The 21571-nt window shown below is 33.4% G+C and overlaps 1 long non-coding RNA gene across 1 annotated transcript; it reads left to right on the plus strand.

The window, feature by feature from the left end:
* Nucleotides 1-8049: 8049 nt before the first annotated feature.
* Nucleotides 8050-20648, plus strand: LOC129224356 (uncharacterized). The gene is made up of 2 exons (XR_008580683.1): nucleotides 8050-8154; nucleotides 20297-20648. It is a non-coding gene; the product is annotated as an uncharacterized LOC129224356 (long non-coding RNA).
* The last annotated feature ends 923 nt before the right edge of the window (nucleotides 20649-21571 follow it).

Below are 21571 nucleotides of genomic sequence, written 5' to 3' on the forward strand. Positions count from 1 at the left end.
TCTTCCCACATCATCTCTTGCTGATGGGAAAAAAATGTGTTCATATCGACTTTTCTGTTACATTTTATCAAAATATTTATTAACATGAAAACAATGGTCGGAAAATTCGTCTGCTCCTGCAAGCTCGATTTGCGCGGCGCGCGCTTCTGGTAAAAAAATGCGTAGTGCTGCCATCTGCTGACAAATATTTACACTTACTTTCGAAAACAATGGAGGAAAGAAAAATTAAAAGATGTATGAATTTTTTTTTACGATTGATTTTTGAAGCATTGATGAAAATTAAACATGATGACATTTTCTAAGAGCTTTTTCTTGAATGTGAGTAAATTGAAAAAAATGTAGAACTCTTAAGGAGTACTAAGATATTTCTCATGTAGCTTACTTATAAAACAAAAGATATGCAAAAAATACTTTCCCTGAAAACGATTTTTTTTTCATAGTAAAAAGAAATAAATTATAAAAGGTTTGAATAATTATTTCAGTTTCTGTAAGAAATCTGTTGCTATTGTAGAGGAGAAACTACTAGAGGGAATAGACATAAAATGGAGGAAGTAAACGCCAATGGCACTACCTCTAACTAGAGTCCCTACATGGGACTCAATCTCAAACTGCATCATAAGGCAAGAAAATGATCCTTTAAATGAATGGAGTTTTACTATTCGAAGGATAGGCTGATAAGTAAACCTTTTAGCTATTCCTTATCCAACCTTAACTTTGAAAGTCCATCTAAAGTTACATATATGGACCCTTTGTTCAATCCTCTTTGGACTAAAAAAAGTCCAAAAGATGAGTGTTCCTGATGTTTCCTAAAACTGAAAAATCACACCTAAAAGGAATATTCCCAAAATTGAAAATTCAAATTTATGCAGAAAGCGGACACTTTATAATATTTCACTTATTATTATTATTATTATTAGTTTTTTTTTTTTTTTTTTTTTTTTTTTTTTTTTTAAATCTTGACAGGGGTAAATTTGAGTTTAGGTTAGATTATGAAGTAATTGACCTCTAGAACCATTTATTTTTGTGAGATAGATGAAAACGAATATTTTTCAATAAAAAGAAAAACATCTCGTTCTATAAAATACAAATTTAATGATATGATAGAAATTAAAAGTAATACGGAAAAATAATTGTAAGTTCTCCTTCCATCAAATTTTGCCGCATTAATCAGCTGCCTGTTTTCCAGAGAAAAATTTTCAAAAATTCACATTTTTACGGATTTCTCGAGAAATAAGACATTAATTGTTCCGTAAATTTTGTTATTTGGTCACATAAAAGGTATGCTCCAGCTGTCATTTTCCAATAAAAATTAAATCACCCATGCATTTAGGGGACCAGCAATAAATTGAGGAAACAACAAAACGCTTAGACTTGGCAAATTGAATTTTCTCTGTATGTAAAGAAAGAGTTTTATGAAATTCGTGCCGAAAAACAAATTTAGTAAATTTTTTTGAGGGGGGGGGTAAAAAAATACCTTTTATGCAATAACTTGAGTTAATTATAGGCGTTATTATTGTTTTTCAAAAATGAAATAAGATAAATACGAATAACTACGCATTTTTTCACGATGTGGCATAAAGACAAGAAAATTATGCAGCACTCGAAGGATTAATGTGCGCAGAATATCTCTATCAAACAAGTGGACTTTAAGTCCTTTTCAGGAAGACATAAATTTAGGACCTTTCTAATCTTACTGGCAGAAAAAAAATAGTTAACTTGAGGTAGTTTTCTAAAAGGTATGTTTAAAGATAATAAACTTCGGATTTAGTGTCACCAATAAATGTGCTATTGTGTCAGAAAAAGACATGTTGGACAACGTTTCTATCCGAAAAAGAATTTTCAATATATACAAAGAATATAATGATATTGAAGCAAAATAAATGCTGAATTTAATGCAGGACTAAAACTATCAGATATTTTAGCCAAAATTTGAGCTGCTTTGATCCACAATCATCCCATTAGATTTTTTTCAAAGTTGACTAAAAAATAATCGCTGGGTTTGTTTTTAGTTGAATTTGTTTTTCACTCATTTTCTAGCTATTGTTTTAGTTTGTAGCAATGTGTTTGCTTTTATATTTTGCAGTTATGTTTTCCGACGCGTAATGAACTATAGAGCAAAATTAAACTAAAAAAAATCCTTCCAAATGTATTTGAAGTGAGTTTTTTTTTTTTTTTTTTTTTTTTTTGCTTGTTACTCATTGCACAAGGAGATCGACACCTTCCTCCAGATTTTAAAACGGGGTTCGCAAGAGAAAAAAGATTGTGAACCGCTGACCTAGAAGAAGATTTTTCATCCTGAGAGTGAATAACTAGAGAACTATAACCGGGAAAAGAGGATTTGAAGAAAATTCTTGAGAAAGCCAGGGTCACCCAAGGCCAATGTGCCATTGAAGAAGAGGCTAAGAAATGATTACAATGAACATTTTTAGATGCTTACACTCTCTAGGCTGTTGCGAACCGATGCAGAAAAGACAGAGACTCGTAATATTATAATACAGGTTATGTTACTAAGATAATTTTAGATGGAATAAACGCCAAATTCAGCCAGATTACAACAAATTAATCATAAAAATAATTACAATTTACAAAATTTTTAACAATATTTACAATATGTAGAATTAAAATTGAGGTATCTTTCATTCAATATTTAATTTTGCATTTTTATCAATTTTAATGGAGTTAATTTAGTATTAACTGTTTCACTAATTTTTCTTCTGTTAGCTACTTTTACAGTTATATGATTCAGAAATAAATAATATGCATTAATCGGTGCATAGTCATAGTACATTTTTTTTTCTGAGCAACGTTTAATATTTAATTAGGCTCTTGTATCATGAATTAAAATTGTTACATTAGTGATAATTTTATGAACATAAAATACAAGTAAAAAAGTAATATTATATTCCTTTGATATATTAATGATGTATTATACATCATAAAAATATAGTACATAACTTTTTGGTTATTTTTAATAGTAAATGACAATATTACTATGATTAGTGTACTTTTTATATTGAAAATACCATAGCTGAAAAAAAATAAATATTGAAAATATCAAAATATCATCATATTTTCAAAATAAATATCGGATATATATCGTGATATATATATCTCATGATACATATCGACTGATATATGGATGCTTCACTTGCCAAATCGATTATTCCATGAAACAAAAAGTCAAGAAAAGTGATGAAGAAGATAGTGTTATCTATAGGAGTGAATGGGCCCTCGTGTTACATTTTCTGCCATCGCAGGATCAGAAATGTACTGAACCAAAAGTTTAATATAAATTCCCATTCTAATCATTGATTAAGCACTATTAATCGATTTGGCAACTAAGGCATCCATATATCGGCACCCCTGATTGAGGTTGATTATACGATGAATATTTCAGTGGTAGATCCGTTATCTTTCTAACTTAATTATGTATCGTACTCAATCACTGCCGGATGTAGGTGGGAGGAAGGGGGAATCGGTGGCCGGTGACAAGTCCGGCAAATTCAAGTATGACACCCAAGCGTGATCCAAAAGAGGGACACGACACGATTCCCTTTTGGGAATCATGTCCCTCCTCCAAGGAAAGACTTAAATTGCGTTTTTAAGTTTTTAGTTTCGAGAACTTTCTTGAAAAAAGCAGCAATTCTCTTTTTTTTTTAGCTTGGCCATACATAGCCTGAAATGGCAATTTTGGGACTTCAATTTCAAATAATTTTATGTGGTGTACCTCCCTTTCCATACCTTGTCTAACGCCGTCAACGATAGCTTTAAAATGTGTTTCTAGGTGGGAGAGCTCTCGAATCTCTCATCTTTCCCCTATCACGTTTTTAGAGCATCAAAATCGAAACATTTCCCAGCTGTTGAAAAATTCCTAAACTACCAACTAAAACCATTGAGAAGGGATAAAAATGGAGCGAGTGAAACCTTTCTTACTTGAAGCAAAGATCCCCCAAGTTACATGATAGATTTTAAAGTAAAGTGTAGGATGAAATCAGGTTTATTTTTCTAGTTTCGCGCAAAACGTTAGACGTGCCTCCCATTCGTCATAGTTGAATCACGTGACTTAGGATCTTTGCCGCAGCTTTTTGTAAGCCAAAGATTGGACTTTGCTCCCTCCAGTTACTAATTCCTGCTCTATGGTCAAAACATGGTCTAAAAGTTCATTTTAGGGTTTCAATTACGAAACATTTCCGAGGGAGTGTGTGTGTGTGTGTGTGTACTAGTGTACTTAAAATACACACACCGACACATCCTTAAAGTTTCAACACAATATTGCCTAAATTTGCTTTTTCAAAACTGCAGTGTCAAAAAAATTCTTGGGATAGCCTCCGAATCCTAATCTTTCTCCTAACATCATTCAGGATGACCTATTAGGTTTTCGCCTTTCAGTTGCGAATATTTTAAGGAACATATCCGGGTCCCCAAATCCTTTCCCATCAACGACACTACTCAAGAAGAATTGAAATTGCATCTTTAAGATTCTAGTTTCAAAAAAATTCGAGAGAAATCCTCAAATGTTCCTTTTTCCTCTCAGTTAGCGTCTCCAAGATAGCCCAAAATTTACATCTTCAAAACTCCAATTTTGAAAAATTCATTGGAGAGAACCCTGAAAGGTTGTTCCTTTTTCCTCTTAGTTAGCGTTTCCAAGATAGCCCAAAATTTACATCTTCAAAACTCAAATTTTGAAAAATTCATTGGAGAGAACCCTGAAAGCCCAATTTTTTCAATTACCTTACCCTAAATTTGAAACATTTTCTGAAGAAAGCCTCCTTAGGCTTGCATTTACTTTTGGTCACAGCAAGCCTTCCCTCAAGCCTGCAATTGTTTTTTTTTTCAAGCTTTAATGTTGAAAAATTTAAAGAGAGAATCCCTAAATTCTCCCTAATTCATTAATGTCACCAAAGGTTGACTGAAATTACGTTTTTTTTAGGAATTCAACGATGAAAATTTCTCAGAGAGAGTCTTCGAACCATCACCATTCTCAGTTCAAGTTCACAGATATCTTTCAATTTTGTCCCCCCCCCCCCCCTTTTCCTCTATTGTCAGCATCGAAGTTCATATTTTTCTTCAAAGTTTAAATAACTCTTTAAAAAATTGTCAGTATTTTACTTTTCATAAATTCATAATATATTTCTGTTTATTTTATTTATTTATTTTTTTTTTAAATTAAAACTTGATATTGAAGCTTGAAAATACAGGCAAGGGTTTCAGTTCCACGTCTTTCCTCCGTGTAGGAAAAACCAAGGATCCTGCGCAATTTAAATTTCTTAATTTACAATGGTAGGCCAGAATATGCCTTTACCACCGACCGGACCAAAGCAGTGGCGTAGCTAGACCCGACTTTCGGGGGGGGGGGTTACTTCTTATATATATATATATATATATATATATAATCGCTTGGAATTTTTCCCTTTTCTTCTTTTTTTTCTTTCTCTTCTCTCTTCTTTTTCTCTTTTTTTTTGAGACTAACTTTTCGGGGGCTACGCCCCTGGACCAAAGTTAGCCAGTCCGCCCATGAACGCAGGGCCGCCGAGAGGGGTGCAGCAGGGGCAAAATCCCCGGGGCCCGGGCATTCCTCCTCCTCAAAAAAAAAAAGAAAGAAAAAGAAAAACAGAGTATATGTTGCTAACTGAACTTCTTTTTGGTGTTGGAAAAGCAAAAACATCTCATTCAACATTTTAGCCCATTATTCAACATCTGCATGTTCACAGCATCAGGGGGCTATCTTGCAGAGACGTTTCTATTGAGAAGGAAAACGACCAGTTCGGGACCACCATGACAAACAGCGCGCGCGCTTTTCTCCTTTTACCCGGGGACGGAACACGGTTGGATGATACCAAGATAGGGGTTCCCAAACTTTGAGTTGTAACCCCCAATCATTTCTTATGGGGTCGTGACATTATATCTACATTAAAAATATATCACTGTATAGTTTAAAAATTAAAATACATAGGGGGAAATAACATTTTAAAGTAGTATCAATACTTGAGCGCAGTGGCGAATAAAGGAGAAAAGTTATAGGATTGGAACACCCCGCCCCCTCTTATACCAGAGCACCTGATCCTATAACATCCTTTAAGAAAATCTTTCATTTTGGTTTAGGGACTTCCTTCCCTACAAATTTCAACGAAAGAGTCCCGAATTCACCTCCGTGTAACATCTCTAAACACCAGCCCTTATCTCGAAAGAAGTCCTGTGATTGCATTTTTAAGACTTAATTTTGGGACTACTCCAGAAAGAGTCCTTAACCCCATCCCATCTTCTAACTTCATCAAAAATAGCCAAAAAATGGGTTTTTAGGATTTTGAAATCAAAAAACAATTTCAGAGGAGTGCCTACTGTCCTTTTCACATAATTAAAGATCATATAATATAAAACTTCGTTTTTAGGACTTAAATTTCAAAAAAAAAAATTCGGATGAAGGTTCTGCAACATTTCTTTTTTCTCTGTTTTTGGGACTTAAACTTCCCAAAAAAAAAAAAAAAAAAAAAAACCTTAAGAATACCCCCAATCCTCTCTTTTTCCACATCATAAAAATTCATCTAAGATTTCGTTTTTGGATTTTCAATTCCGAAAAACTTCCGGCGGAGAGGTTTTCCAAACCTTTTCACTAATGTTTAAAGAGGGCTTATAATTAAGTTTTTAGTTTTCCGGAGAAGGTTTGCTTGAACCTCTTCTGTTTATAGAACTTAAACAAAGATGGTTTGTAACTTAGCATTTCCAGGAGATTTCATTTCGATTTTTGAAAAATTAGAGAGAATACTCGATCCTTCTCTCTCTCTCTCTCTCTCTCTCGCCCTCTTCCCCCTCCCTCTCGTTAAAAAACGTCAAAAACTTCATTTTTAGGACTTCAATTTCGAAAAATTTCAAAGGCAGAGTCTACGAATTTTAACCTTTCATAAAAGTCCCTGAACCCTTCCTCCTCCTAACATTAGTAGTGTTTGTGCAAACTGCAATTTTAGAACAATAGTTTCGAACATTTTCCGGAGGAGGAGGACCTTCGCGAATGTTACACTTATGATTGTAGGTTCATATGGTTATTTCTCTTTCCCCGCTCAAAGCAATGCTTTAAACTTGATTGTGCGGTATTAGTAATGACAATCCCCCCCTCCAAACAAAAAGGTAGACCCCCCTCTCTCTCTTGTTATATATACGTTTGAAAAAAAATTGTATGACATTAAGAATTTTGAACGTGTTGAGGTCGAGATGTTTGTTTAACATTAGAGTGGTTAACTTTTTTTTATTTATTTAGCCAGCTTTTTTTTTATATTTCTTACGAAGAAAAACTAAAAAGTACGATTTCGTTTCTCCACTGTACTCTGATTTTTTTTTTTTTTTAATGGTTGGAGAAGGGCCCGAAAGTCACTATTTTGCCCTATGGCCCGGGTTTAGCTCTCGGCGGCTTGGCTGAACGTATTTATAGGTATAAGAATAAAATTCTTCCAGAAACTGAAGGTTAGGTGGGTCCGGAAGCCCTCTCCCGTAAATTTTCTGTGGATTTAGATCTTAAAACTCCAGTTCAGGGCGAACTGATGTTCAGGGGAGGATACAGAAACAGTTTTTGGAGAGGGTCCCAGAAATTGGCTGGCGCACTCCCCCCCCCCCCACCCCCCCTTACACTGTTTTATAATAAAGTTTTCACGACTTTTTTTAAAAAATGTTTTTAAAAATAAAGTCATGAAAGCTACTTTAACGTCTAAGAATATTACTAATTAAAAAGGATTGCCCCCCCCCCAACTACGCCACTGCTTGCAGTAATAACCTTCACCAGCGTTCGGAAACAGAGCTGACCGGAGAGACCGCAACTACCATCATGCAACCATGAAAACACTCGACGGTTACGCTCTGGGAGGATTCTGATTTTACAATTGAAGTGTAATTTGTGATTAAAATGTAAAAGCTCGCAGAGGTACTTATTTTCCTACTACAGTATCTGGAAACAGAAATATGCCCTAGAAAATCGTAAAATCTCAAATGTCTGTAATGTTGAATGAAGGATTTGCGAAAAGGAGAAGCCTAAAGCTGACATCTCTCACCTTATTAGCCTACTTTAGCGCCAAATATAATGAAGTGCATTAAAAGAAAAATAAAGACTTGTTTGCAAATTTGATGCAAGAACAAAGCCCAATTCGGAAACAAAAACAGTTACTAATAGTAAGTTTCGATGAATTTGATATTTTATGCAGCAGTTATTTTCAAAATCTCTTTTGCTGTTTTCTTGCACTCATAAATTTCCTTACTTAATAATTTGAACTGAAGTTGAACTTTTCCAGAGAAACAATCGATAGAGAAGAACAACCATTACTCTTTTTACCACTTAATTGTGTTTTTATTGAAATATTTTCAACCATCCTGGTAATTCTTTTACTTAAAAAAAAAATAATAATAATTTGAATTCTGAAATTTTGAATTCAAATTACGTTTTTCGCAATCACGAACTGAGACAGGACCCTACTCATTGAAGTTATTGTTTCTAGAAACGGCTCCTGTCCCCCCCAAGTCTGCCTCTCCTACTGGGCGGTTACTTGTGCATAGTTGTGTGTGTGCGTAGACCTGTGTGTATGCACATAGGCATGTGTGAGTGTATGTGTGTGAACGTGCGTGTGTGTAGGACATGGACGCCTCTGACCAGGGGAAGCGGATAGCTCAAAACCGGAACAGCCGCGTCGCGCCGCCGCCAGCAGAGGACAGTGGGCGGTGGTGCTGCAGATTCTTATGGTTCAAGTTGAAAAAGGCACAGACACCAAAAACGGTCAAATGAGAACAATAAGCAATTGTGATTGCTCAAAAAAAAAAAAAAAAAACCTGTTTGCAAATTCCATAGTCTGATTTTTCAAAGACTTTTATAAAATAAGCATTTTTTTCATTACACTGTAATGTTATTAAAAGGATGCAGTTCGTTTGTGTGTGCAATTGATTGAATACTCCGTATTTTACTTTGGTTTTCATGCAAAAATAAAAATTTATTAATTTTACATTATTGTACCCCAATCTAACCTGATACATTAAATGTCCAAGTGACACATACGAATCCCGGGGGTTAATCCTGGGGTTCACAGACTTCCTTAAGGGAACCAAAGATAGTCTGAACTAAACTACATTTTGGGGATTTTAAATTCAAAAAATTGTTCATAGGAGAATTTGTGCCCAAATAACATACATTTGTACTGATCCCACCTTGAAACTAGAAACTACATCTGTCCTTGCTCAGTAATCACAACAAGAAAAAAATATTGGAATAAAAAAAAAAGGAATTTGTGACTTGGTTGGAATGACATGGAAATTTAATTTGCTTGGGATGAGTATTTATAAGAAACAAGACGGTAGCATTTCAAAACAGTTCAAGAGATATTGTATTGCATTTTTTTTTTTGTTTACCCAGAGCAATCTGTTAAGAACCATTGAAAAAACATTTGATAGGATTGTAAGAACTAGAGATGGAACCTTCTAATACTTATAACAGGAAATATCCAGCGTTGTTTAGCACAAATAAACAGATTTCAGAATACATGTGTTTCGAGGTTTCAAGGAACCCCTTTTTCAATTCAAAGGTGTGAGCTTCTAGATGTAAAGACATCCAGTATGTGGATGTAAAGACATCCAGGCCTTTTACTGGATGTCTTTACATCTAGAAGCTCACACCTTTGAATTGAAAAAGAGGTACCTTGAAACACGTGTATTCTGAAATCTGTTTATTTGTGCTAAACAACGTTGGATATTTCCTGTTATTTCTCATCACAAAGTTATTTATTTATTGCTTCTAATACTTATTCTAATGAAAAGTTAGAAACGTGTTTTTCTGGTGCTACCAGTGCAAAGCAAAAGTAAAATCTTAACCGGTGATACATAAAAGAAAAATGCATATTAAGCTGAAAATGTTCAAAAAAACTAACTCAACATACAGAGCAGCCGAAGCTTCGGTATTCGGTGCTTCAGCCAAATTGTGCTTTGTGCCATCTCTAGTACGAACACTAATAAGTGGGAAAAGAAATGCAAACGTTCTACAAAAAAAAAAGTGGAGGAAAATTCTTATTAACCTGTCATATATCAATTTAAGATATGTATTAAGAGTGCAGCAATTCAGATGCTTCAGAAAACTTAATTTGAATTTTACATGGCAGCACAAGGTACTAAGCCAGTTTTAATTCTGTTGATGTCATTTTTCCGAGAAGCAGTCTTTGTACACCAATACATCTTTAAATATTGTTAAAATCTTTAAAAAACTATTTAATTCATTAGGGTCCTATGTCAAACTCGGTCTGGCATTAAAAATTTGCTGTTGTAGTCCAATGTTGTGCAGTGTCCGACACATTTTTTAACTGCCTAATAATTTTTATGGATTTAAAATAGGCTTTCTTACCACAGTCCTAGGACCAGGGTTCGCAAGGGGTTCCTAAGATCAATTTCAAACTTACGGTAAAAGCAATGGTTTTTATTTTTACCATCCAGTCTGAAATCCAGGGTTCGAAAATATATTTTTGAAAACATCCGACATTTTGATATATATTGGATATTTTGATATATATCCAATATTTTCAATTAACGCAAACTAAAGTCTTCAAAAAAAGTAAAAGCATCCTCAAATCACTCTTTATTTTCTGATATTACTATTACAATATATGGACTTAAAATTATGTTTTCTTTCCTTATTTATATTTAATATTTCATTTTGCATTTTAATCAATTTTAATGGAGTTAATTTAGCATTAGCTATTATACTAATTTTTCTTCTGTTAGCTACTTTTACATAATTATATGATTCAGAAATAAAAAAAAATATGCATTAGTTGGTGCACAGTCATTAGACATTTTTTTTCTAACCAACATTTAATATTTAACTAGGCACTTTTAATATGACTTAAAATTGTTACATTACTAATAATTTTATGAATATAAAAAAATTATGTTACTTAGCTGTATTAATGATGTATTAATACATAATAAAAATATAGTGCATTACCGTTTGGTTATTTTTAATAATAAATAAACCATATTACTAGGATTAATACAATTTTTATATTGATAATACCGTAGTTGAAAAAATAAATATCAAAATATCATGATATTTTCAAAATAAGTATTGGATATATATCATGATATATATCAGCAAACTCTGCTGAAATCCATGTAACAGAAAATGTTTGATGTCCAAAACTATATTTTTAGTTAAACTGTATTTTGTGAGTAAATATCAAAAACTAGAGACTTTGGCTGAGTACCGAGTACTCGGCCGAGTACTGAGTACCAATTATGTTTTAAGATCAACCACCAACTCACAAGGATGAATTTTGAGCTCATTGGAATGGTAGTATAGACCTCCATATCCATATAATAGTTTTTAAAACAAAATTCCAGCTCAAATTTAACTATGCATCATTTAAAAGATTTTGTTTATGTCAAAAATTTTACAAAGAAGGTATTTTTAATATTAAAAATGAACAAATAAATAAAAGATATGATTAATCAAGTTGGAATTAAAACAAATTATATCAATCTATCATAGTTCTAATCCGCCAAACATAAATAATTTTTAAAAGCAACTAAAACAACGTTAATAGCAGATATGTGCAGGAACACTGTGGACATATGTTTCTGCTTTACAAGGCATGTCATTTTCAGCGCATAAAATGTGAGCTAATGAATTTAAAGACATCCAAAAAACAATCCGACTTTTGTCGGATGTCTCTAAATCCATAAACTAACATTTTGTGTATAGAAAAGGCATTGCTTGTAATGCGAAACATGTGTCTGCAGTGTTCCTGTGCATTTGTGCTTTTAATGTTGTTTTATTTGCTTTTATTTTTCAAGCAATTTAAGTTTAATTTTGCTTCCCTGTATTCATATCATTATGCCTAAAATTTGAATCTGCATGGTTTTAAAAACTTGCAATCTAAGTTTTCAAGTTATTAGGAATACATTGGGATATAATTGAAAGGTTTTTTTTTTTTTTTGTTATGAGTTTAATGAATATTTATCTTAAGGATCACTTAGACTGTTCCTGACCAAAGGTAAGTCGACCTACACTAATATGTGATATAGAAAAAGTAATTGCACCCAAATACATATTCATAGTTAACATTTACTCTGAGTAGGTTTTATAAGTGTTTTTTTTTTAATTTATAAGGGGAGGTGGGGTACCTTTCCAAGCCTATAATCCTATAATGCCCAGGCATAAAAAAAGATTTTGACATTTCCATCCGTGATATTTCCGTTGTTGCAAGGAAGAAATAAGTTTGGAAGCATTACCAAAATCTGTAAAAATCAGTCAAAAATTTACCTGGGATATCAGGTTTTCAGGTTTTTTTAGCAGTGTAGGCCAACCACAGTGAGATCTTAGACTATGGAGAACAGAAGATGCAGGGAGACAAAACTGAGTTACAGCGCATTGAAAAGAGGCATTTTAAATGTTTCAAAACGTTTTTTTTTTTTTTTGTGTTTAGAGAAGGTAGATTTGTATTTATTACGGAGAAGGGAAGGTGATCACCTTTCACCTCATTGTGTACTTAATGTTTAAAATGCCCCCTGAAGCAAAAGGCCTAAAGGAAGCACTGCTCGAAACAACACGTAAAAACTTTCATCTTGATGTAGTAAATATGTTAACTGTATCTCACCCATCATTTTCTCACTTTGCGTGAATGCAGCGCTTCATATGACCCTACACAAAACATGCTTATTTAGGTGCCCTCAGCCTGCTCTTACATTTTGTAAAAAAAGTTTTGTTACCCTCTGTTTCTTTTTTATGCAGTTTAACCCTTTTGAAATCATTCTGTTTTCTGCTCAGATCTCTCTTATTCTAATGAGAAGTTTTTGCTTTGAATTTCTTTTGTTCAAAAATATTATCTATTCAAAATAAAACTTGGTAGGTAACTTTCCGGTCAAAAAACAAAATGCGGCTGAACATGAATGTGACAGGTATATTTAGGTAGGGGAAGGAATGTTTGCGTTACCTATCGTTCACTATTGTCCTATTTTTGTTCTTCCTAACCGTGTTTTCCCAACACAGATAACTTATATAAACACACATTAGAGTCTTATTATATCATTCTTTGCCCCTTTGTTCAGAATAGGATCTTCCACATTGCCTTGAAAAATGTTTTGTCTCATTTCATCAAAAATCGAATTTTCTGATTATTTGTTTGTTTTGCGATAGCAAAAGAACTAATGAAGCTACAGACTACATTTTTGGCTTCAATGAAGGCCAATTAAATTTACTGTAACTGTATGTCCAGTTTTTTCTTGTCGAGAAGGAATTTATGTTGTTATTTGGCCTGAAATGTAATCAAAGTATTTTTTTTTTTTCGCCAAAAATGGCCAATTTTTGAAATATATCTTCTAAACTTCTCACACTCTTAAACTCCTAACATTTAGCTTCAAAAAATGGATAGTTTAGGAGTTAGAAAGGAAAAACTAAAAAAAAAAGCGAATTACGCAGCGAGCACAGGTTTTTGAAAACTGCAAACTTAGGTTTACACTACTCCAACTAACCCACCAAATAACATTTTAAAAAATCAGAACTACATCGCACTTTGCGATTTTAATGTCTAATATGAATGGACTAAAAGTATTTTTAGTCTTCAAAAAAGAGAGCTCCCAAATTCTTATTAAGATAAATAAGTGTTAAATATATTATTTCAATTTTGAAAGCGTTCTGGAGACTTCAGGAAACCTTCTGTATGTTTGTTTTCTTATCAATCTTAAATGATGGGTATTATAGTAATCTGGAAATTTTGTATTTGGATGAAATTTTCCTTTTTAAGTTCATCTGTATTGATGTTTTTTCTGATATGTAATTTTACTCCCACCTCCCCCTTTTTAAAAGTGAAATCTGTTTAAGTTAAACCTTGAATGAACACAAATGATTACTAACCATAGTGACAAAAATATGTTTTTTAATTCTAAAGGCTATTTGTGCAAGCTTGATTCGTTCTGAAAAGTATGAAGTAACACAAGTGTATAATTTCTTGATTAAAACAGTCAAAAACTGCAGTTAATCAGAATATCATTTTTTAAAGTTAATTCTAAAACAACCAGTTAAAAAACGGAAGTATTTTAACTTTACAATTACTATTATTTTTATTGTTTCTGGCAACAAATAAAAATTGGAGGTAAAACGCAGGGATTATGACACAGAATGTAAGCTAGGAAACAGTCTTTAATAAAAATAAAATTAACCATAGTTCACATTGCTATGCTGGAAAATAAAAATTATGCTGTTTTGATTCTCATGTAATGTTTCTAGAACTGTGTAATATCACATATGTCTTAAGTAGGAGTAATGTTGCGATCCCATAAGAAACGTTTCACCATTCTATTTGGGGTCACACTATGTATCATTTTCCTCCTTAGGAAGTTTTCAAAAGAGAAATACAGGGAAATCTTATTACAACGAATACCAATGCAACGAAAAACTCGTTTTAAACAAATAAATTTCTAGTTCCAGTTCTAAAGTTCGATTTACCTGGATTTCACTGTATTATGAATTTTTCCTGTGTATATACCCTTCTAAAGAAATTTGACGAGTCTGGCTCTTAAAGACACAAATAATTTTCAAAAACTTTTGCTGAGCTGTGGAAAGCACTTTATGTGTGTACATTTGTAGTAACATAAAACACATATAAAACGATGCAAAATACCTAGTAAGTATCTGGAATACAATTATATATATATATATATATATATATATATATATATGAACATTTTTCTACTGGAGGGAAATTAATGTCAACTTTTCGCATTCGACAGCATTGTAGCAATGTTCGTTATATTGTTAATAAGCAATTTGACTCAGAAATATCATTTTCAATACTATTTCTTCTCTATAAAAAAATTGAAAAGTGCATGTGTTGCTAATTTAACAACTAATAGCAAGCATCTGCATGGATTCACATTCTTCACTTATTCACTGCACTTATTCTTCAAGAAAGCCTTAATAAAAGCAGAGAGAACTAATGTCATTGAGGGGAGCTAATGAGATGGTAATAAATCTTACACCCCATTAGCGCTCACCCCTCAAAAAAGGGAGGTTAGCATGGGAGAAATGTCAAAATCTAAGTGTTATAATTAATAGTTTTAATTGATATCTCCGCTAATTATTATCGGAGGATTATGTTAAATAGCCAAACATAAAGACAAGAAGATTATGAATCCATCGTTACTTGGTTCGACGGTCACCGTTCACTGTCGTTCGGAAGAAGTAACTCGGACATAAATGACTATATAGATACATAGGTACATACATATACACATACGCTCAGTTTTTAATCATATAAGATTATTCAACAATGGCCTGATCAGCAATGAATTGCCAATAGAAAAGGCTCACCTAAAGTTTCACATGAAATTAGTTAAAAACAATTATAACTCATGTTCTAATTACCTTGGAACAATGGAACAAATTTTGTCTAATGCAGCAAAATAGAAGGTTTTTATAGATATTTTAAAATAATTTTTGCTAGCTTTTTTAATATATATTTTTAAAAATTTTTCTTCACATTATTGGAATTAAGGCCAAAATATTGATTAAAATTGAAATAAACTAACAATTAATAGTTATTTAATTAATTTGATTATAGAATATTGTATTGTCATCGGGTCTGAGGTCGGGTGCCAAATTTCAAAAGAATCCGATTGCAGGAAGTGCGCGAAGTCTATGTTGCAAAATTCTGTTACAATATACATACAAACAGGTGAAGCTAATAAAAGCGTGTTCATAAAAATGTAGAGTGGCTTCAAAATTAGGGACAGATGTCCCTCTTAAACTTCATCCTTCCCTCCAAGTGAAACTTCAGTTTCCAAATAACATGAGAGAATAACATTTATTTTGAATTTTTAGTCCTTTTTTGGTCCAAACTACAATTTTGCTAACAACCCTTTAACGTCACAGAAATAGATGTGATAAAGTTTTTTCGGAAATAAAACATTTCAATACTCAAAAATTTCCTTACATTCATTCAGAAACTATGCGGCTATGCATTGCTTTCTGTGTCATCCATGTGGTTTGAGATTTCAGAAGTATTTTTAGCGACATTGAACTGCTCATGAAATTGCGGTTCTAACCAGGAAACATCACGATCAAGGAAATTCAAAAAAAATTCCAAATTGGTGGCATTCGAAAGAGCATTGGAAAACATGTTTATGGCACTGAAACTACGTGCCCTCGTGACCACGTTATCGAAATATGATGTCTTAAAAATTGCCGAAATTTTTAGTAAAGTCGCCAAATTTAGCGAGTTTTGTTCAGAAATGGAAGGTACGGCGCGAATTCAACATCTGCATCTGACAAGACATTTCACTTCCATCTTTGGTCACCACCAAAGCGCGTGAGAAATATCGCATTAATTCTTTACTCGGGGTGACTACCATGGCGCGGGGTGTCGTGGCACAGACTGCGGCATTGAAATTTTTAGGGGCTTGTGTTCCAGGATATTAACGTGCAACTGTATAGGGGGAAAACGCCACAGCCCGAAATATTTGTTTTATTTTATTGTAAAAACAATGGAATTTTTTGTTATTCTTAAGACTGTCTGTTAAAAAACTGATGTTTAAAACTTTTATGCTTCTGCGGGTGAAATATTTCCACTGAAAGAGTTTATTCGATGATGAAACTGTTTTGAAAAAAATATGATAACCGTAGAGAAACGGCAAACACACTTTAAAGTCTTTTTTTTTTTTTGAAAAGTCGTAAATCTGAAGTCTTCAACAGTATCTAAATACGAAGAAAACGACATTTTAAAAGATTTCAAACCATGTTCTCAAATTTAAAAAAAAAAACGATTTCTGTCAGTTATTTCCAGTGTGTTTTTCGTTATGTGTATCGTTTTCAAGTTATGTGTAAACCCTCTAACAAGTCAAATAAAAAAAAAATTGTATTAATGTTTATTTTGCTCGTATTTGAATTCCCTTTTAACGTGAAACATAATTGGTAAAAGTGACTTCAGTATTTTTAAAAATGACTAAATAACATGCAATATGATGTGCATTTACGTTATAGCGACTTTCAGTTGCAGTGACAGACTTTTTCGAACTACAGGGGTTGTTGTAATGAACGTCGACTGTAAAATTTTAATTTCCGACATCGTTAGTTTTGCTGTGCAAAGTTTTGACATTTACTATCCGTTGTTTTCTTTTTTTTAATTATTATTTTTTTCGATTTTAAATTAAACATTTTCGCTAGCAGTGGTCAGACAATAAAACTTCATGAATGATAATAACTTTTGAAAAAATAAATAAGAGCTGGGATACTACAATCCATGATCATGTTCTTTCAACGTCAAACACTATCCATTTTATTTTCAATATATAAGCTTTAATAAGCATGTTTTTTTTTTTACTTATTCATATTAATTCTCGTACATAATTATTAATTACTTACAACACATTTCATTACAACAGTACAAACTTAAATTAGTTAAGTAAAACACACTTGAAATGCACTTAAATTCTGAAATGCATTATTATCACGATTACAAAGTTAAATCCTACGTTCAATTTCGTTATCAAGTTGTAGCTCCTCTGGATAAAGCTCTCTAGTTTCCATTTCACAGGCTTCATAGTTACTTTTTAATTTTACCCACACAAGTAAAGGGTTAATTCGAAACATCGTTTACGCGCTTTGCAGATGACCAGAAATGGAAATGAGAGTCTTGCTAGACGCAGGCGATGAAATCACGTGGTATTTTCCATTTCTTGCCAAATCTTTAAATTTGGCGAATTTTCGTAAGATTTCGACAGACTTTGACCCCCCATATCTCAAAAACAAAAGGACGAGGGCACACAATATTTGGGTCAAATTTTTTTCTAAAGATACTCTTTCGAATGCAACCATTTTTAACATTTTTCATGATTACTGAACTCGTGATGTTTCCTGGTAAGATAGAAATCTTGACTTCATAAGAGCGTTCAGATTTCCCACTTAGAAACAAATACTCTTACGTATATTATCACAAAACCAACGTTTTGAGCGAATAATGATCGTTTAAAAAAAAAAAATTGGTAAAAAGTACTTATCTTTTTTTCAATATCTAGCAATTTATAAAGTTTTGATTAGTTCAATTAGGATTTTAAGAAAAAATAATTAATGCATACTTAAGTTATGACACAAGCTAAAACTGAACTCTAAAATATGCGTGAACATATGGTTTAAAATTCAATCTAATTAAGCTCAAAAATTATTGGGAGTGAGAAAAAAATATCGTTTTTTGTTCTTATTTCGTAATATATCTTATTTGGAGGAGGCTTTAAAGAGTCAATTTCTCATAGGTTAAGTGATATAAGTGGTCAAAAGTCAAAATGAATAATGTTATAATCCCTTAATATTTCTTTAATTAAACTTAAAGGGAGATGATCAGTAAGGGACTAAAAAAACCCACAAATTTATACTAAGTAAATCTATACGCATCAATCGCAATTTTTCAACATTCAGTCAGCTTTAGTACATAGTGATGGGGAAAAGAAAGATTGCACATGGAACTATTTTGCGATTATCTTCAAATCTTTGGATACAAAAGGCTTTCGAAACTCCAATACCACAGGGATCGGAAGTTAAATGGCTATCCCGTCGTCTCTATCCCCTAACAAATTCATGCCCCTCAGTTTTCTTGGAATTAGGAGCCGAAGGCAATGGCACTGCGGTTACTTTCTCCGCGGAACATAAAATCGGTTACGAAGTGATTATTCTTCCATCTAATTTCCTTGATAATGCCTCTTGCACGTTTGATGCACTTCTGAATCCATTGGGAGACCTGAAATCCTATTTTTTCACCTTTAAGTGGTCACTATTGAAGCACCCTGAAGCACTGGTCCACTGCACTGGTCACTATTGGTGTGTTTATCCTATGACTTGAAAATTGAGATTACGTGGAAATAGCTACAAAATTTCAGCTTCACTTATACTTGGACTCGCTTTCTTCTTTCGTTTAAAGCTGCCATTTGCATCCGTCTTTCTGCACCTTTTGCAGTCATTCAAAATTTTGTCTTCAAAGCGTTTGTCAATGATCACCAAAGTACGTACCAATATTTAAAAATTTTATTTTTATTTAAATTTGAAATTTTTATGCGCGTAAAGTAAATGAGAATAAAATATACTTTAGCAAATTTTCTATTCAGGACCTGAGGTATGTGTTTTTAATGCAACTCAATCACAAATTAATTTGTATCTGCTTTTGAGTCTAAACATTATTGAAATTTAGAGCAATTGAATAGTTTATTTAAAAAAAAAATGCCATTGAGCAATTTCATGTCAGATCAATAATAAAAAAAGGTTAATAAATTTTTGACCTCATCATTTCCAATTTTAATGAAAATTGGCATGAAGGGCACACATGACAAGAAAAGAGTAATCCCATCCAGAAATTACCTTCGTTTTTTCTTACCATCCTGAGATTTTTATCATATGTCAGTTTTAAAATTTGTGGAAACAATTGCGACTTCAAAATTGACTTAAACGGAGCGAATGGGAGTTAGCGAGCAGTGCGCTGAGCTCACTAATTGATTAATTTATTTAATTATATTTTCTGATGTATGTCATGCCTTTACAAACTAGAGCTCTTCTCAACACACCCTTGATAACAAAGTATGTTAAGTGGCTTGTGTTGTCCCCTTCTAAATTCTCTGTAATCCCTCAGGTTTCCAGTTCGTGTCATGCCTGCACATGACGCAAAGCAGTAACGATTCCCCCCTCACCCTTTTAACTGACTCCTATAACTCATTTTCATTCACAGACCACTCTTAATGTCACAAACGCCGCCCGCCCTGAGTAGTGGTCAGAGGAGTCTGACTGCTGCGATGGGGAGGTCCCGGGTTCGAATCCCGGCTCAGGCATGGATGTACTCTCTCTCTCTCTCTCTCTCTCCTGTCTTTGTCCTTCCTTTGTGTGAATGTGTTGTTATGCTGTGAATGGTTGTCTACCCTATAAATGGGTCCTTAAGGCATGCGTATACTGTGGAAGTCGGACTTCACACCTAATTACGGTACAGAGTTGAAAGTGAAGCAGCGCACTCCAATTTGCCAGCCTAGCTGGCACACGAAACACCAACAATGTCGCAAACAACGTTTTCATGATTCATAATAAATGAGCACCCGTAAGAAGACGGTAATGAATTTAAAATTACTTGTCCTCATCCCCTCCCCCTTTAAATATTTTAAAATGATGTTCTGAGTTGTCATATTGGATTATTTGTTATCTTTGAGGCGATTTAAGAAACTTTTCTTTAACGTTAGTTAAAATTCCCCCCCCCCCCAGTGTTGTCTGTTTTTAATAAATGTAGTAGTTGATTTTTTCATTTATTTTTTTCCCCAGATTAATTCTTCACAATGGAGGACATTTCAGATTCTGAAAATCAGAATGAACGTGCGAAGCTGCGTCAAGGGTACCTTCAGTCTGTCGCACAATTATCTGCACATCGAGTGAAAGTTAAAATGTATGGTAATGCTGAAATTTCAGCAATATTCAAAGGCATGGATCCAGATGGACAAAAGCTGCTTGTTTTGGATGCAGATATTCCTATAGGAGGCCCATTGCCATCAGCACTTTTAAGGACATCAGACATTATTTCCGCTACATTTTCCAATCAAAAAATTCATTCCTCCTAACAAATCAGCTGCATGATGTATTTTTGTACTTAATGAAAATTAAAATTTCCTTTATCGTTTGTAACTTTTTAATTTTCAATTAATATCGAAATTTGAGAGTAATTTTACTCTAACGCAGGGGTTCTCAAATTGGGTGCCGTAGGGAGAGACGAGGGGTGCCGCGAAGTGTCCATGGAACCAATATAGTTTTAAGGCGGGTGTGCAAAATAAGGTCAAAAACAACAATCCCTCATTTATGTAGCACAGTAAAACTTTGCAAGATCGTAACTTTATCGTCATCAGAAACATTTAACTGAACAAGCAGTTTCTTATTACCAGGGAACAGAAATTAACAAACGCCAGGTAACAAAAGTTATTTCAGAAGAGTGATGTCAAAACTACATTATTTTACGGTTTCTTTCCTACGTGGATCACTGTAGGTTATTAGTACGAAAAAACTGCTGAAAAACATAATTTAAACTTACATTTTCACTTGTTCAATTTTTTAAAAGTTGTTATGAGTCACTTGGTGAGCATGGAAAAGCTGGAGCCGGTTCAATCATAAATGAGTGAGATTGTAACTCAAGGTACTCGACAGGACGCGATTTTGGATCTAGTTTTCTGCGACATGGAAGGATCTGTTCAGGGGTTATGTGTAGGGGAATACATTGGAGATAGTGACCACAACAGTATTAAGTTTGGGATTAAATTTGATATGCACAAAGTAGAGAATTTTAGGTTTGTGCCCAATTTCAGAAATACTGACTTTGTGGCACTTAGGCAGAGTTTGAAAGCAGTTTTTTCTTCTGGATTGTACAATAGCGATGTGAATCTTCAGTGGGCAGAGTTTAAGGAAAATCTAGCGAATACGGTTGGGGATCATGTTTCCTTTAGGAGAAAGGGTGTCAACACTAAAATTTGGCCAATGTGGTTCTCCAGGGGAACTAAAGACGCTCTAAATTACAAGCAAGCTGCTTTTCATAGGTTTAGAGAAACAGATCAA

This window comes from Uloborus diversus, chromosome 1 (assembly GCF_026930045.1).
Source record: "Uloborus diversus isolate 005 chromosome 1, Udiv.v.3.1, whole genome shotgun sequence".
Classification (NCBI taxonomy): domain Eukaryota; kingdom Metazoa; phylum Arthropoda; class Arachnida; order Araneae; family Uloboridae; genus Uloborus; species Uloborus diversus.